Raw genomic sequence first — 19,197 nt, 5'->3', positions numbered from 1 at the left:
CCCATGGCAGGGGTGTTGGAACTAGATAATCTTTGAGGTGCCTTCCAACCCTAACAATTCTATGATTCTATGATAAGATAGGAAGGCAGTAAAACCACAGCAAAGTAATTATGCAGCGGTAAGAGAGCCAGCATCCCAGGCTGCACTGGCAGCTTGTGACACCAATTAGCACAGCTCACCTGCAGTGCATTCATTAGTGTATGCACGCTCACACTTCTCGTACATTTTTATCACGTTTAGTAAAAACTGTCCTTCTGTTCCCTTTTACCTTTCTGTGAGCACAGACAGTGCTGCAGAGTGGGCAAGAGGTGCTTTCAGAGGCTGTGCTGGCCACTTCTTGGCTACTGGCAGCTGCCCTTCCCTTCCCTTCCCTTCCCTTCCCTTCCCTTCCCTTCCCTTCCCTTCCCTTCCCTTCCCTTCCCTTCCCTTCCCTTCCCTTCCCTTCCCTTCCCTTCCCTTCCCTTCCCTTCCCTTCCCTTCCCTTCCCTTTCCTTCCCTTCCCTTCCCTTCCCTTCCCTTCCCTTCCCTTCCCTTCCCTTCCCTTCCCTTCCCTTCCCTTCCCTTCCCTTCCCTTCCCTTCCCTTCCCTTCCCTTCCCTTTCCTTCCCTTCCCTTCCCTTCCCTTCCCTTCCCTTCCCTTCCCTTCCCTTCCCTTCCCTTCCCTTCCCTTCCCTTCCCTAACACCACACTGTCTAATGGTGTCATTGTGTCCACTGAAAGCCATGGAGAAATGTTTTAGTCCTGCTAAACTGGGCTGCCAGGCCTGCTACTGAGCCAGCTCTGCAGACATGATGTATTTGTGCACACACTAACAGCCTTCAGGCCTGCCACATGAGTAACTGCAGCCAGCTCTACACTGCTGTCAATTAGAACTTTGAAAAGCTGCAGTTTCTCCTCTCTATATCAAAGGGAACTCAGATGAGCAGAAGCCAAGCAGTAAATCTCAAAAGAAGGCTTTGTCTAAAAAATCACAGTAACCCTCATGCTAACACTGAATCCGTAATGGAGATAGCTAATTCCCAGATAAGCCTGGATCAATAAACCCAGGATGAAGCCTGCGTGTATTGACAACAAAGTCTGCTTCGTCCTCTAGTGGCTGCAGCGCAGGATGGGGCAGAGGGTGGGGGCTTAGCAAGGCTGGGCTGGGATACACATCCTAACTCTCATCCTTGTCATCCCCACTGCAGCAGTGACACTCACTGCAGCAGTGACACTCACAGCACCATGCCTGCTAAAACAGAGAACTGAGAGTACTAAGAACACATTGCATCCTCCCTGCCCACTGCAGCATGTCCCCCGAGCCCAGCTTGCTGATCGCAGCATTCAGACTCGAATACTGTTGTGGTGGTGGTTAGTACAAAACCCTGGGTGACAGGCAACAGCCTGGGGAACAAACAGCAAAAAACAGTTATTAATTCTTTTTTTAACCAGATACATGCATCTCAGAGGGCAGAGCTGCCTACAATAAGGACTTCTGCATTAGAAGGTTGTCTTGCTGTATAGCAGGTGAGTCTTAAGCATCTGCCTTGGGAGGAGAGGGAGAGGAGATCACTTTTCAAAGACAAAGATCATACACAGAAAGTGCCCATTTAGTTTTTAAGGCTATAGCTATAGAGATAGTGAAGGCTGTCACATTTTTCAGATATGTTTTCCTACGGAGCCAATATTGAAAAATAAATAAATAAATACAATTGATACTCGATTTCCCCACAAAACTTCCATTGATTTCTGTGGCCTAGATTCAATAAAACGCCTCCTGTGCTCTTTATTTTGGCCTGGTCTGTAGCCTAGCGAAATGAATGGGCAGGCAATATTTCTGCCTCACCGAAATCTAACCTTTCCCTACTGTCATAGCAGAGATCAGCTCCAACTCTTGCTCTGCTGAAGACTCTGTCTGTAGGCAGTTTGACTGGCCAGGGATTCAGCACAAGGAAAGAAGTGAGCATTCACAGCTGGAACACTGAGATGGAGCCAGCAGCAGAGCAACACGAGGGCAGCTGATAGAGTGAGGAAAAAAGTAGGGTGGAAAAGAATATAAGTACAGTGGTAGATGTCAAACATTCAAATTTTTTAAATGTTTTTACAAAGCAGTTGAAGAATGTGGAAAAGTTCTAGTGAAAGAAAAGGATTTTTATGTCTGCATCACTACCAACATTTCTTAGCCTATTTATAATGATATTTAAGCCTGAAAATCTCTGACATTACTTCAAACAAGCAGGCAGGCTAATCAAAGTGGCAACAAAAGCTATAGCACAGTTTAGTGGTGGTGGGGGATGGTGTGGAAATCATTATAGGTCCTTGCACAAACACAATTCAATTATATTAACTTAATGCAGGGAGAAAATCTTTATTTAGAAAGAAACCATTTTAACCTGAAAAGCAATAATGTGTCAAGTAAGTCCCACTTCTAAATGGCTGTAAGTGCTCTTCTGTGCAAGATTTATAATTTTAAAATAGCTATAGTACCTTTTGATTTGTTCTGCATCCTTCTGACTGATCTTCTTCATGGGAAGGCGCCAGCAGGAATCGGCCAAATCTTACTGCTTGAAAATGATAGCAGTTTTGGCAAGGTTCACCACAATTTCATTTGACACTGTTAAGGTTCCTGTATGTGACCACAGCAAGCAGAACTCGGCATTAGGCATTTAAATTTTGTGATTCATGCTCATACTTACCAGTCTGAATGTTACTTTGCTGACTCCCTTTGGACAGATATGTGAAGACACACTAATTGTCAGAGTTATATGGGTATATATGAACTGTATATCGAAGACTGATGCTTAAAGCAGCAAGATTTTGGTTTCTTTTTCAAGCAGAGACATTAAAGATCTCCTGCTGAACAGGTGGAGTGTTGGAGGAAGTAAAAGTGTGACAGAGGCATTTACCTTTGCCTGCACTGCAGCTCCGCAGTTAATCTTTTCAGGGAGGCTGACTTTTGACAATAAGAAGTAACTTGTAGGAGAAGAGTCAAGGAGGGACTACAGACACTTAGATTTCATCTGATTCTTGCTATGCATGTAAGGAGCAGACCAAAGAAGCTCATCTGTCTCCTCATTGCCATCCCCCTTGCCCCAAGGAGAAGGAGTGAAAGTCAGGCTAACAGCACGAGTTCTGCAGCAGCCTACTCCATGTTACTGATTAAGTGACTGAGCCTGTGCACTGGAATGCAGTCTCTGTGGTTTTCCATGGTGCGGGTTCCATGGGAGAGACCTAGATGGTACCAAGGGTCTGTACCTGCCAAGTGTGCTGGATGACCCTGCTGTGTGCCATTGTCACTTGGGAATGGAGAAACCAAACTGCAGTCAAGAGACTGATGTCCTGGTGTTGCCAAGGGAACCATGAACTTTAGTGAACTCTGCTCATTATAATGTAATTATGATACAAAAGCACACCTGAGGCTACCTACCTCCAAGGCAGACCATGCCTCAGACATGCCTCCTTGGGCATGCATGGAAGCCTTAATCATGGGACATTTAAGGGGTGGAGAGAGGCAAAGTTAGGACATCGACAGCTGTGAGGGTGATTATAAAAAGGTCTCCCTAGCAAAAGCAGTTCAGAATTTTCTGGGGGGATTCAGAGTTTCCCTCTGTGTGTGTGTGAGTATGTTACCTAAAGAAGTAACAAGAAGAAGACTTTGAAGGAAAGCTTTCCCTATAAAGATCAAGAAGGATCAGCAGGACTGGAAAGGGGGCCCAAGAGACGTCTTTGGACCCTTGCATTATTGTGAATACAGAATGCAGAATTAACCAGGTTGGAAAAGACCTTCAAGATCATCAAGTCCAACCTATCACCCAACACCATCTAATCAACTCAACCATGGCACTAAGTGCCTCATCCAGTCTCTTTTTAAACACTTCCAGTGATGGTGACTCCACCACTTCCCTGGGCAGCTCATTCCAATGGCCAGTCTCTCTTTCTGTGAAGAATTTCTTCCTAACACCCAGCCTAAACTTCCCCTGGTACAGCTTGAGACTGTGTCCTCTTGTTCTGGTGCTGCTTGCCTGGGAGAAGAGACCAACCCCCTCCTGGCTACAACCTCCCTTCAGGTAGTTGAAGGCGGCAAAAAGGTCTCCCCTGAGCCTCCTCTAAACAACCCCAGCTCCCTCAGCCTCTCCTCACAGGGTTTGTGCTCCAGACCCCTCCCCAGCTTTGTTGCCCTTCTCTGGACACATTCCAGCATCTCAACATCTTTCTTGAATTGAGTGGTCCAGAACTGGACACAGTACTCAAGGTGTAGCCTAACCATTGCTGAGCACAGGGGCAGAATTACTTCCCTGCTCCTGGTGGCCACACTATTCCTCATGCAGGCCAGGATGCCATTGGCCTTCTTGGCCACCTGGGCATGCTATTGGCTCATGTTCAGCCTACTGTCAACCAGTAGCCCCAGCTCCCTTTCTGCCTGGCTGCTCTCCAGCCACTCTGTCCCCAGTCTGTAAAATTGGCAGCTATAGACCTCTTTCCCTTTCCCTCTTCACTTTACTCTACTTTTCCCCTTTTTCCCCTCACTTTTCTCTGCCACCTAGGGGTAAACAATAAAGGTTTACTGCTGATTGAAGTGACCCCCTGGCCTGAGCCACCTGAGGGCTTTTTTTGCACTTTGAGATCACAGTAATGAACCATCAGAAGTCCATTGTTTGGACCATGACAATGCAACAGTAGAATACCAAGACAAAACACTTTTGCATATTTTTTTTTCTTTTCTTTCTAAAATCTGGGAAGGTTGAATTGCTTATCCATTCTTCTCCAGTCAGACTCATCACTGTGAGGAAAGAAGTTGACTCTTTGTGAATCAAAATGCTGAAATTTCTCTTTCTATGTATGTATGTACCTCACTGGTCACAAAACCATGGGAACATCATTTGCTGTAGTTTAATGAGAGAACAGATTGCTCTTTTGCACCAAAAGGGGCACAAGGAAAAAAAAAAACACTCACACAAAAGTATTGGAAAGTTTAAGTGGGTGTCAGGTAATGATAGGAGTAGGGGGAATGGGAAAAAAATAGAAATAGGTAGATTCAGATTGGATGTGAGGAAGAAGTTCTTCCCCATGAGGGTGGTGAGACACTGGAACAGGTTGCCCAGGGAGGTGGTAGAAGCCTCATCCCTGAAGGTTTTTAAGACCAGGCTGGATGTGGCTCTGAGCAACCTGATCTAGTGTGAGGTATCCCTGGCCATGGCAAGGGGGCTGGAACTAGATGATCCTTGAGGTCCCTTCCAACCCTAACAATTCTATGATTCTATGAAATGCTATTTACAATTACATACAACAGTACAAGGCATAGCCAAGCATATAACATACATCAAAATCCATAGTCTGTACTTAATACAGAAGCTCATTAAGCCAAAGTTTCACACAAACCTCCCTTTAAACCAGGCTAACAAACCCAAGCCTTCATGCCCCCTCCCTAACAAGCCTCTCTACCCTTCATACCAACACCATTCTGACACAGCACAAATTCAACTCCAGGCCCCAATTAAGCTGCTCCAGGCTTAATTGGCCGCATTGCCAAGGCCAACACCACAGGCCTCACTGCCCCACCAAGAGAGAAAAGATCCTGGGTGTCCTTCCCAGGAGGAAAGAAGGAGGGCAAAAGGGAAGAAAATTTATTTTGCAGCCAGATTTATGGGGATGTAAGACTTATGGATATGGAACAACCCCAAGCAATGCTAAAGGCTTGGAGAAGTGGGGCTGGAAAGCTGTCTGGCAGAAAGGGACCTGCAGGTTCTAATTCACAAGCAGCTGAATAGGAGCCAGGAGTGTGACCAGGTGGCCAAGAAAGCCAATGGCATCCTGGCTTGGATTAGAAATGCTGTGTCCAGCAGGAATAGGGAGGCAATTGTCCCCTTGTACTTAGCTCTGGTGAGCCTACACCTTGAGTATTGTGTCCAGTTTTGGGCACCTCAATACAAGAGAGGTGTGGAGGTGCTGGAGCCAGTGCAGAGGAGGGCAAGGAAGCTGGGGAAGGGCCTGGAGAATAAATCTTACAAGGAGTGACTGAAGGAACTGAGGCTTTTTAATTTGGAAAAGAGGAGGCTGAGGGGAGACCTCATTGCTCGCTACAACTGCCTGAAAGGATGTTGTAGAGAGGCTGGTGCTGGTCTCTTCTCACAGGTAATTAGCGATAGAACAAGAGGGAATGGCCTCAAGCTGTGACTGGCTAGGTTTAGACTGGACAGTAGGAAAAAAAATTTCACAGCAAGAGTGGTCAGGCATTGGAATGTGCTGCCCAGGGAGGTGGTTGAGTCACCAGCCCTGGATGTGTTTAGGGACACTCTAGCCCCTCTGGTGGTCTGCACTGTGTGGCTCTTAAAGGCACCCACAGCCTCAAACTGCCACACCATTGCAGCTTCCCACAGCCTCAGCGGGCACCACGAGACTGACATCAGACCTGAACAACACTGAACTCACAGATTTCCAAGCAGCAGGACTATTGACGTTGATGGGGAAACCTGTGAGTAAAATTACTTGGCAAGAAAATTTTGTTGCACAGTTAGGCCCTGTTTATTTGACTTGTCCTTGGTTGCTGTGACCAATCAAATCTAAATCAAGTTTCAGATGAACGTGCCAAAGTGCTGTTACTTTTGTCATTTAATACATTGTGACTTTATAACATTGAAAATCCCCAAGGGACTGCGTTGTGCCAATTAGCTTGATTTCCATACTTGAATACATCTGAATAATAAATTCAATCACAACCTCTGTGTATGTTATGGAAATGGGATGACATGAGCCCATATTGATTTATTTAGCTGCCTTAACAGCTAACACAAGAAGAAAGAAAGAAAAAAAACAAAAAAGGAAGAAAATATTAGCATCTTCATTGCTAAAACAAGAGTGAAGCTAAATTCTGCCCTTTTGAGGTCTATGGTCAGCCATGAGGCTTTGAGAAGGTGCAGCTGGCCTGGTGCCGCTGGCCCAGGGGGCTCCTATTATCTTCCACAGGCAATGACTCAGGTCCTGGCTTATGCCCAGGTAATGATAATATGGTTGTGAGCACAGAGGAAATATGGCTAGCAAGATAATTTTTTGCAAGGCAGCAGAACACACTTCCTGAAAGAGCAATCTCATGGTTGGTTCAAGAGAGAGAGAGAAGCAAAACCTCCAAATCCTCATTTTACACTAACTTAAAGGCTTCACACTCAGAGTTTCCCCCAGGGAGGTCCAGCAACAGCCATTTCTTCCACAGGTCTGAAAGAACTGGGTATGTCTTAGACAGCTCAACTGGTTTATTACAGAATCACAGACAAGATTTGCTTTCCTGCCACAGACATTTAGAATCGGCACATCCAAGTGCATGAGAGCAGGACTAGGACAGGCAGGTGTTTTGTCCCAAAGACACTGAAGATCAGGACTTACAGCTGCCCAAGCTGCTCTCTGGGGAGCATTTCAAGCTGGCAACATGACTTGTCAAGTTACACTTAAGACTAAATTGCTACTTCAAGACAGAAACAGAATGTCCTAAAGCTTTGCAAAGTCTTATGAGAAACTTATGATAAACCTTTGTTCAAAACTCTGAGGTAGGAAAAATCCCAGACATGCATTATGAATTCTAATATGTCCTCTTTCTAGTGTCAATTGGACTATAGTCTTATATTTTCTTTTTAATTTGCATTTTTGTTGTTTTAACTGAAAAGCCAAAGGAAAATAAAAAGACCAGTCTTAAACAGAACTTGTTTTAATTTGTCATTGGATGATGTAAGTATATTTGTGTTTGTTAAAGTCACCTTCTCTTCAGAATTAAGACTCAGGACAAATGTATTCTCAGCTCAGGAGAGGATATCAGATTGATTACACGTGTATACACTGCCAAAACACGAAAATTTGTCTATTTTGTTTCACCAGCATTTGACTGCTCTGAAGACATGAAAATAACAACTTTGAGCATTGTCCTCGAGGACTAAATAAACTGAATAAAAGGGAAGTCCTGCATCTCTCACAATTTTTGTGTTATAAACCTTCCTGACTGACTCTTTATTGTAACCTTCTGTTTAATTATGAGCCAAATTGTTATTTGTAGGAAGAATGAGAAAGAATAGGAATAGGAAAAAATAATAATAAACTTCATGCTAATCAATTTAGGCCAATAGAGTAATTCCTGTTGGATCCTGATTTATCAAAATTACTATAAATAAAACATGAGCAGAGGACAATTGAAGGCACTGACTGAAACTAAGGAAGCCTGAAGGCAAAGTTTTTTCTAAGCTGTGTCTCCTCTCCACTGTCCATGCAGCCCTGCTGTTTTATGCTAGCTCTGAGGTGTCCCCTGGTGGTTGTAACATTAACAGGACCAGCCACTAGCTGGCCAAAGCTTTCCTGAGAGTTTCAATCAAAAGCCCCAAAATGCAGAAAATGGATCAGGTTAGATGTAGGGAAAACACAAGATATTTTTAGTTAAAACCTAAACAACCAACCAACCAACCAAACAAAACCCACATCAAAACAAACCAAAAAATGACAAAGGAAGAAACCAAACCAAACCAAAATCAAACCAAAACCGATCAAACAAATAAAACAACAGAAGAAAAACCTTAAAGACCCAACCCCCTTTTTGTGTAATAAGGTAGGTTTTAAATTTCTCCATAGCATTGTGAGTTGCCCACCCCTATATGTTTCAAGTATCATTAACTAAAGCTTTGCTGTGGCAGAGACCTAGAGTGGTAACCTCCTGTTTTTCTGAAGCACATGATGGCTGCTTTGGTTATATTTTGCTTCTAACTATACCAGATGTGCTAGCAAATATTTTGGGCCCTGCAATGCCTAGATGTGTGCAGTATAATGCAAACTCCATTCACATTGCTCAGTTGGCAGCCCATGGAACAGTTTGCAGAGGTGATTGTGGTCTCTGCAGTTCCCAAAACATTTCCTTCTGGAAGCTAAAAGGTATGATCTTGCTTTTTAACACAGAATCCCAGAACGTTAGAGGTTTGGCCCTCCAGAGTGATCAAGTCCAAGCCCCCTGCGAAAAGCAGAATCTATCTAGGACAGCCCACACAGGAATATATCCAGGCAGGTTTTCAAAGTCTCCAGAAAAGGAGACTCCACAACCTCTCTGGGCAGCCTGTTCCAGTGCTCTGTCACCCTCACTGTGAAGAAGTTTCTCCTCATGTGGAGCTGAAATCATCTATGGTCAAGCTTGTATCTATTGCTTCTTGTCTTATTAATATGCACCACCAAAAAGAGATTGCCCCCCTCCACTTGACACCTGCTCCTCAGATATTTATACACGTTGATTCGATCCTCTCTCAGTCTTTCCTTCTCAAGACTAAACAGTTCCAGGTCTCTGAATCTCTCTTCACAGGGAAGATGCTCAAGTTACCTAATCATCTTCATGGCTCTCCATTGTACTCTAGCAGATCCCTGCCTCTCTTGAATCAAGGACACATACTGTGCAAACCCATGCTTATACAAACATACCCTTTTTACTATTGCTGCTTACAACTGTAAGAACAAACCTAATATAACTCGCTTTGCAGCAGAGGAATTGCAGGTCAGAGATGTGAAGCTTGGTTTCCCTGGTACTCATTACAGGGAAAATCTCTGTAGGGTAAGCCTTGTCCAGGCTAAAAGCAGAACAGGAATATGAACAGAAGGAGAGAATAAATCAGCATCTTAGGAGTACTTAACAATGTGACCCTTGCTCCCGCTATACTATTGACACTTAGTTCCTCACCTTTAAATGAAAATATGTATCTAAGGCTTAAGGGGATACTAGGGTATAAAGATTTTATTGGAATTCACTTGGCATGGTATACCAAGAGAAATACAGCATGTAGGTCATCTCAAATTAGTGCCAGTAAAACTTTTATGTAGTCTCTCAAAGTACTTATGTTCTCACCTCAGTGTTAGCCAAGTGCCATGAGCACCTAAGCGCCTTGCTGCATCACACTGCCATGATTTTGTATCTTTTTCAGATGTTTTGGGTACTGCTACCCTGGAAGCCACAATAAAGGAATGTACAATAACAAATGCATGGAGCTAAGAATACTTTAAAATTATTATTGAAGCAATTTTTTCTCTCTCTCCAAAAGCAAATTACTTTATTTGTCCACGCTGTCCCAGCTGTGCAAAATGCCTAAGGAGGGCTTCCAACAAAGGAAATCTCAGTGATAGAAAGCAAAATATCCACTGGTGCTTTACAGTATCTTTGTGAGTGGCATTGGGCCAGACTGGAGCAATCTTACCTCAGCCTGCTCACAAACCCGTGGTGTCAGTTCAACCCTGCTGACCAGGAGCAAGGAGTTTAGGAAGGCCAGATTGTACAGGCAGCAATGTCCCTCTGATGATGGATATTCAGGACATAATCCCAAACACCCTTTGCTTTTTGAATGTAACCTTAAGGGGCTGCTGAGAACTGAAGGGAAACAGAAACAGGAGTTTGTTGTGCATGAGAATGTGCTGACTTTAAGATCTACACTGACATTTTTAGAGCTAGAAGTTAACTGCTATGTACTACAGAGAAACTGATGGTGGCATTGAGTTATACTTCAAATCCTGTGCACCACAAAGCACTGAATTTTAAACACCTGAATTCTGGCAAACAATATTACTTTTTTTTAATATGGGGAAAGAGGTTAGTATGAAAGAAAGAGGGGGAAAAAAGCAAAATTATTAATGAAAACAGACTGCTTCAATATGCTGAGTCCTTGTAAATAAGAGTTAATCCCAGAGAAAAGGATTTACAGGTAAAGGGCAGGTGCATAAATCATTAGCACCTTAATATATCATTAATATATGCATAATTTAATATTTACTGTAGCTGCCTGAAGAAGCTTAATTTATTCTCCTTGTGCTCATGCAATAACAATGGCTTTGGCCAGAGGTCTTTCTAATCAATTATCTGTACCTGGTTTAACTTGCATATCCAGGAACACACTCCCTGACACAAAATGGCCAAGCCCATTTCTCCTCCATCTTCAATACATATTTTCAAAGGAAACTCTTAGCTATGAAAGATCACTCTGAGAAATAGTACCCAGCTGTCAGACCCAACATCCTCCTTTGCTCTTGCCCATTCCATTCTGCACCAGCTCTTTTCTTCAGTGCTGTAATACAAAAATGATAGAATCACAGAATCAAGGTTGGAAGAGACTTTTGAGATCATCAAGTCCAACCTATCACCCAACACTGTCTAATAAACTAAACCATGGCACTAAGTGCCTCACCCAGATCTTCCCCTACTTAAATTTGGATCTGCTGCCCATGTACTAGGACCAGAGAACTGCTCATGGTAGACCAGTGAAGCTCTCCTTCTTGGAGAACTCTTTTCTTCTCTTTATTGTTATTTGCAACTCATGCACTTGTGCCTGTAGAACAAAGAGTTTCCATCTCACACACATATTGTCTCCATACTCACACAGGAAAGACCATAGGGTTCATTGTGGCATGGACTGTTCCCATTTAGCTGTAGGAGAGTTCAACTCTGCCAGCTAAACCCATTGGCTCCTCTTCAGCCCAGAAGTATCCTGGCTTCACGCAGCCTGCTCTCAGAAACAAGCCCACTTCCCCTCACACAGATGGGTGGGAAAACGCCCCCCCAAAAAAACCCTCTGGCCTGAGATAAAGAGTTTGCTGAGATGGTAAAGCTATGCAATTACCTTAGCAGAAGGTGTGTGGGGTATTTTGTTTATTGAACTTTGTACTGACCTATCAGAATAATGTTTAGGTTTGTCAAGAAATTACCTAATATCCAAGAGTAGTGGAACATCCGGAAAGTAGCCGTATTAAGCATTTAAGCCTTAAGCAAGTGATTAAGCATAGTCAATAAAAAGTCAGTAATTCCTATTTGAATATTACTTTAATATCCAGTCTTTCTCAGCAACACTAGTTTCACTGTCTGCCCCTTTTCCACCCCACTCACCTAATTTCCCCCCCCCCTTTTGCCCTCAAACCCCAGAGCACCTGGGCTTTGTTGGAGTCTCCTCCCATCCCAGGTGTGGCCACTTTGCCCTCCCCACCCACTCCCCTTTTTAATCCCCACCAAGAAAGGCAGAAGCCCCAAGATGAGCCCATCTGGGCTGAGGGATCCTCCTCTCATCACTGGTGAGTGCCCATGGTGCACACTTGGGTGATGGTGGTGGTGACAACAAAGGCCGGGGGGCCTGGTGGCCCCCCGGTTGTTAGGGCAATGTTTCATGACTAATCCAATATCATCCATGGGTGCTTGCTGGGCCTCCTTACTGGGGTTGAGCTCCTCTGTGTGGTATCTTGGCTGGTTGAGGGTCTTGCCTCTAGCTCTGGGATGAGCATCCTTCCCAGGGTGGCTTACAGAATTAACCAGGTTGGAAAAGACCTCTGAGATTATCGAGTCCAATCTATCATATGGGCTGCAAAGCGTGTCCTGCTTAGGGCCATAATTGATGAAGCTTTGTGTTGACTTACACAGTGAGGGTCTCAGGCAAGAGGCATAGCAAAGGAAAAAAACCAGAGCTAATATTTTTATTATAATGAGGACTCATTGAAGAGCCAGCCAAGAAAGAGGAAGTCATGCTGTATGGCTCTGTGATTTGGAGTAGCAGCCCTTGAGAGAATTCAAGATGGCTGTGGACTGTATTTCTTGTCTCCTAGGAGCCACAGGATGTCAGGGGCTGGAAGGGACCCAAAGACATCAAGTCCAACCCCCCTGCCAGAGCAGGACCATGCAATCTAGCTCAGGTCACAGAGGAATCCTATGACCTTATCTGAAAGAACACCCAAAATTTATTTAAGAGTAATAGACTAGAATTAACCAGGTTGGAAAAGACCTTTGAGTTTACTGATTTCAACCTATCACCCAACACTAATCAACTAAACCACGGCACCAAGCACCCCATCCAGTCTCTTTTTAAACATCTCCAGTGATGGTGACTCCACCACATCCCTGGGCAGCCCATTTCAATGGCAAATCACTCTTTCTCTGAAGAATTTCTTCTTAACATCCATCCTAAACCTCCCATGGTGCAGGTTGAGACTGTGTCCTCTTGTTCTGTCACAGGTTGCCTGGGAGAAGAGACCAATGCCCAGGAAGACAACCTATCCTGCTGTTAAAAATTGAGGCAAAGGTGGTGTTGAACACCTCTGCCTTTTCCTCATCTTTTGTTACTACATTCCCTTCTGTGTCCACTAAGGAGTGGAGGTTGTCCTTGCCCCTCCTTTTGCTGTTAATATATTTGTAGAAGGATTTTTTGTTGTCCTTCATAGCAGAGGCTAGTCTAAGCTTTAAATGGGCTTTTGTCTCTAATTTTTTTCCTGCATGACCTAGCAACATCCTTAAACACTTCATGGGTTACCTCTCCTTCCTTCCAAAGATGATACACCCTCTTTTTTTCCTTTAATTTACCCAGAAGTTCATTGTTCATCCAGGCTGGCCATCTGCCCCGGCAGCTCATCTTCCAGCACATTGGCACAGCCTGTTCCTGTGCCTTCAAGAATTCTTTCTTGAAGTAGGTCCAGCCCTCCTGGACCCCTTTGTTTTTAAGGGTTGTTTCCCAAGGTACCTTCTGAGTTAGTTTCTTGAGTAACCTGAAGTCTGCCCTCCAGAAGTCCAGAGTGGAGGTCTTGTTGATGCTCCTCTTAGCTTGAGTGCATACTGAAAACTCAATTATTTCATGGGAGCAGGCCAATTGATTTCTGAAGTACAAGGTCTCATTGCAATTGCCATTTTTAAGCACAAATTGAGAACTGAAGCCCAATGTCATCATTGTGCCCGGTAGTCCTTCCTGTAGCTAATGTTGCCAGAACTAAATATCTTGTTTTCAGATGCTCATGATGTAGTAGACTTTAACATTTGCACTGAAATTTTCCAGGCTGGAGGCTTGCTTTGAATTGTCTCTTGTTGTTAATTTTAAGCTATGTGATCCAGCTGTTTCAGGGAATTAAGGGAATGTTTTAGTAGTGGAAAAAAATGAAGTATGACAGAAAGGGTCATACTGGTGTCAGTAGCATGTCCTGGTCACTGCCAGAAAAATCTATCCACACAAATGTCATAAGTGAGGAGCATTTAAAAAGCAGGGCTCACTTGCAGTTGATAAAGAATCATTAGAGGGTTAACAGTGAATTTTCCAAACATAATGAACTTAATCACCTTGCAGCTTTGCTGCTTACCTACTCACCATCCTCAGAGAAGAACTGACTGTGCTTTTCCACTAGGTAAGAGGGACTGTGCCAGTTTACAGCTCAGTTGCCTTCCCTGACTGCCTTCAGTCAGAGAGGCACAAGAAACACTCCAGCACTTGTGCTCCTTCTGGCTGCCAAGTTGTGCCCTTAGTGCCTCTGCTGCCGCTCAGGGATTAAGGTGAAAACAAGAGTCATTCACTGGAAACACAAGTGATGAGGACACAGACCAGCAGGAGGACAGGGAAAAAACAGGGACAAAGCATCCAACAAAGAGGGGGCACCTGAAAAAAGGATACTGAAATTATTGAGTATCTTTATTTACTGCCATCACCATCATCTTCACATCTGAATTTCTACAGATCTCTGTCAAGGGTATATTTGTTCTCATTTTTCCAAGGTGCCTTCTTGAGTCAGTTCTGGACAAGCATTTCTTTAAATCAAACCTGCCAGCAAACAGGACAGCTTGAGTTCTCTGCAGATGAGTGGGAGCTGGAAAATGTGCCATGCATTTCTTTTTGAAGCTGGTATTCTGCAAGCATTTGTAGGGAATTCTGGAAATCGGCTTTGTGATTCCCATTCTAGCTGAACAAATGGCGTTGAAAGATGAAGTATTAATTGCTGGCAGAGGTGCTCTCAGGAAGGGAAGAGCCTCCATTATTCTGATAGGCTGATTGTTACAGAGACAAGATGAAGGATTTTCATTCACAAAAATTATTTCATTTAAAACATGACTTCATTTCACAAAAATGATTAAGATGGTGGAACATCTTTCTTATGAGGAGAGACTGAAGGAGCTGGGTCTCTTTAGCTTGGAGGAGACTGAGGGTTGACATCATTCATGTTTATAAAGATGTAAAGGGTGAGTGCCAAGAGGATGGAGCCAAGCTCTTCTTGGTGGTGCCCCATGACAGAAGATGGGGAAATGGGTGGAAGCTGAGGCAAAGGAAGTGCCATGGAAATATGACAAAAAGGCTTTTTCACTGTGAGGTTGACAGAACACTGGAACAGGTGCCCAGGGGGGTTGAATATCTTCTCTGAAGATACTCAAAACCCACCTGGAAATGTTCCTGTGTGATCTACTCTAGGTGATCCTGCTCTAGCAGGGGGTTGGACTGGATGGTCTTTTGAGATCCCTTCCAACCCCTAACATTCTGTGATTTCTCCCTAAACATGAGGAAGCTCCCTGTGCTAGTAAAGACAGATGTCTCCTCACATAAAGACTTTATATCAGAAGTGACAATCTACCTTAGCAGAACTTTAATCTGCCTTGGAAATAATTATAATGAACTCTAAAGAGCCTGGGTCAGCCATTCAGGTTGCCAGCTGCAAATTAGGACATGGTGAGGCTTAGGACCTTGGTACACCAAGGTAAAATGCTTACTTGCTAAGTCAGTAGTATCTCATTCTTTTATAGCACTTAATGTTGCCATATCAAAGTACTTCGCAGCTAAGGTCAGTACATTGGTCTCCTTATTCCAGTATGCCCACGGGCACTTGCCACCAGGTAACTGAGGATTCATTAGTCTCAGCCTAATGCTGCAGCTACCAAACTTTCTTTTATTGGAGAGTCAGAAACATCATTTAAATCTGACAGGAGAATTAACACAAGAGAGGTATAAATGCTTGCAGAAGGATTGGGCCTTGCTGTGTATGCTTGTTTAGTAGGTGTGAAACTGTGCTACAGCACAGACCTGCAGAGTGGGCCTGAAGGTGTCAGCAAAAAGGGAAGGAGCTCTGCAACTTCTTGTATGGTTCCTGGTAAAAGGAAAAATTCTCGTCCCAGAAGCTGATCTGGTGCACTGTGGTGGTCCAGCAGGACAAGGCAGCTGGACAGCACTGGCTTATGCAGATATTCAGAGTCCAGCCTCTGATTTCTCTCAAGAGACTGCTTAAATTATGGATGAGCAAATGTGAAGCTTTTCAGGCACACACACATCCACATCAGACTGAAAAGCATTGCCAGCATTTCTTCATAGGGGAAAAAAACCCAAACAACAAACCAAACCAAAACATAGACAACTCTTTAGGACTGGAGAGTGATTCTCCTGCTTGGCTCAGGAAATCCAAATTGTAGTGGCAATGCTACCTTTTTGGAAAAGTACTTTCTTCATGAAACTGCTGTGAGAGAGCAAATTATAATAATAATATTTTATTTCTTGCTACTCACAGTTGATACACCAGAACTGAGGAACCTGAGAAATGAACACAGGGATGTGACCTACTCTAGGAGATCCTGCTCTGACAGGGGAGTTGAACTAGAGGATCTTTTGAGGTCCCTTCTAACCCCTAACATTCTGTGATTCTCTGTGGCCAGGGTGAGGATTAGAGTATACATCATTTGGACCTCCATCCATGATACAGGGTTCAGCACACCTATAGAATTGCTTCAGTTGGAAAAGGCTTCTATGATCCTCAAGCCCAACAGTTCAGAAATACTAGTCTGTGTAGCAATCTGCCTGAGCCTTCTTCCCTGATAAAATTGCAGACACATGCTTCAAAACTGAATTTCCACAAATGAGATCACAAACTGGTGTAACAGCACTATTCCAACTCCAAATGCTCAGATGTGAGTATGTGGTAGAAAGGTAAGTGGTGTTTATTCTCAACTGCTCATATAGACAAACCAGAAGCTTGCAGAAAAAAAACCTGCTGTCGCATGTCAGGCTTCTTAATCTTCTGAGAGAAAAGATATGTGAACTGGTTTGCACATCTTTATTCAAAGTGTCTGAAAAATGTCACTGCATGCCATCAGTTTTAGAAGTAATGCAAACACCAGTCTAACAAAGGCAGGCAGACTGCCTTATGATCCAGCTTCCAGGTGAAACCATGTGCAAGACAGCCCAATAGATAAAGGAACCAAAAAAGGTAAAATGAAGACAGTACTAGATGACAAGGGCCAAATTATTTTTAATTTCTTTACAGGCAGTAATTCCAGATCCATATGCTTCTTAAAACATAGCATAAAAACTACAAAAGGAGGTAAAGCAGTCATCTGAGCTCTCTCTTCATGTCTCCAGTGCATAGCTAGCACTGAGACTGCAGGCTTATGGCCACTGCAGCTGAGAGAAGGATTTAGGCAATGAGACCTCAACCACCTGGACCAGAGAGCAATGAGATTGGTGAAGGGACTGGAGGGAAAGTCTGAAGAGGAGAGCCTGAACGAGCTGGGCCTGTTTAGCTTGGAGGAGACTCAGGGACCTTATCACACAATTAGACACTGGAATGGACTGCCTAGGGACATGGTGGAGTCACCAACCCTGGAGGTGTTTAAGGAAATATTGGATATGGCACTCAGTGACATGGTCTAGACAGTGTAGTGGTGGTAGATCATAGGCTAGACTTGATGATCACAGAAGTCCTTTCCAGCCTCAATAATTCTGTGATCTATTGATTCTATGCCTTTCAGCTCATGACTCTTTGATGAAATGAACTTTCTAAAGATAGGGCAAGGATATCCTTTCTCAAGGTCTGACATTTACTTTTCTCCTTTTTCCAATACACTGAAGTAATCTCTCAGTGGAGATCACAACAATACATTACTGGATAACCTGGCACCTCCTGCCTTGTTCTTCATTTTCCTGTTTGTTTTTGCATACATTTGAACTCAAAGTCAGCTCAGGAACACTGCACATTGCTTCTGCTCTCCAGAGCTATATAGATTTTGAGTACTGAGCACAGGTCAAAAATGGGGAAATGCACAGGGAGTTACCAACACAGCTTCCACCACTATATTGCAGTTACAACTTTGTGTTTTCTCCTCCACCTCAGCTGCTGCTATAGTCCTGAAACACCATCAGAGCTGCCTTTTCAACACAGGTGTTGACTTTAACTTGATTCAATCCACATTGAAATATATATGGTTTACTTATTCACATATTCATAGAATACCAGGTTGGAAGGGACCTCAAGGATCATCCTAGTCCAACATTTCAGGGTAAGAATGTAGTTTAAAAGAGAGGGCCTGGTCTCCTGTCAAGCTGGCCCTTGAAACTGTCTAGGGAGGAATCTACCACCTCCCCTGGGAGTTTATTCCAATGTTTAATAGTTTGAATGGTGAAAAAATACTTCTGGCATTCAGTCTGAATCTTCCCAGTAGCAACTTGTGTCCACTGCCCCTTGTCTTTACCAAAGGACTCTTTGTAAAAAGGGAGTCTCCCTCCCTCATGACAGACCCCCTTTATGTACTTGTACATGGTTATGAGGTCTCCCCTAAGCCTTCTCAAGGCTGAACAAACCCAGTTCTCTCAGCCTTCCTTCACATGACAGGTCTGCCAGTCCTCTAATTATTCTTGTGGCCCTTCTCTGGACCACTTCCAGCCTGTCCACATACTTCTTGTACAGTGGGACCAAAACAGTACATAGTACTCAAGGTGTAGCCTGACCAGCACTAAGTAGAGTGGGAGAATGGCATCTTTATCCCTGCTTGTGATACCCTTATTAATGCAGCTCAGCATTCTGTTTGCTTTCTTTGCCACTGCAGTACACTGTTCACTCATGTTGAGCATTTTGTCTACCAAGACCCACAGGTCCCTGTCCAGAGTGCTGCTCTCAAGCCAGGTGGCTCCCAACCTGAGCTTCATTCCTGATTTATATGTTTCCAGCTGCAAGACTCTACACTTGGCCTCATTAAACTTCGTACAGTTCTTTCTTGCACACTCAACCAGCATGTCAAGATCTTCTATTGCATCAAATTTGTTGGCTTCAAAGCAATTCAAAAGCATAAATGTGTGCTAGACTTGTATTATAGATACATTTATATACATCAGTACTAATATACTGCTACACCTGTGAAAATTCAGGCTTTAGGTCTGACTGCAATATAAAATGTAAAAGATGCCCAATCCCTGAAAATTTCATCTTAAATTTCAGGTAAGAGACAGAAGTAGTCACTAGAGGGAGACAGTGTAATTTCATAGAACACCACCTCTGGAAAACTTCAGTTGTAGAACATATAAAAAAGCTGCATAATCCATGTCTGTGAGTCTCATAAGTTAACTCACTGCTATTGCCTTGCTTAGTGAACTCAGAATTCCAGGATCAATGGCAATACTTGCTTATGTTAGAAGCAGGAAATAGATATCGGGGGCGGGGGGGGGGAGGGACGGGA

Source organism: Dryobates pubescens, chromosome 12, assembly GCF_014839835.1.
Source record: "Dryobates pubescens isolate bDryPub1 chromosome 12, bDryPub1.pri, whole genome shotgun sequence".
In the NCBI taxonomy this organism is placed as follows: domain Eukaryota; kingdom Metazoa; phylum Chordata; class Aves; order Piciformes; family Picidae; genus Dryobates; species Dryobates pubescens.
Note: the sequence above shows the minus strand (reverse complement) of the source record.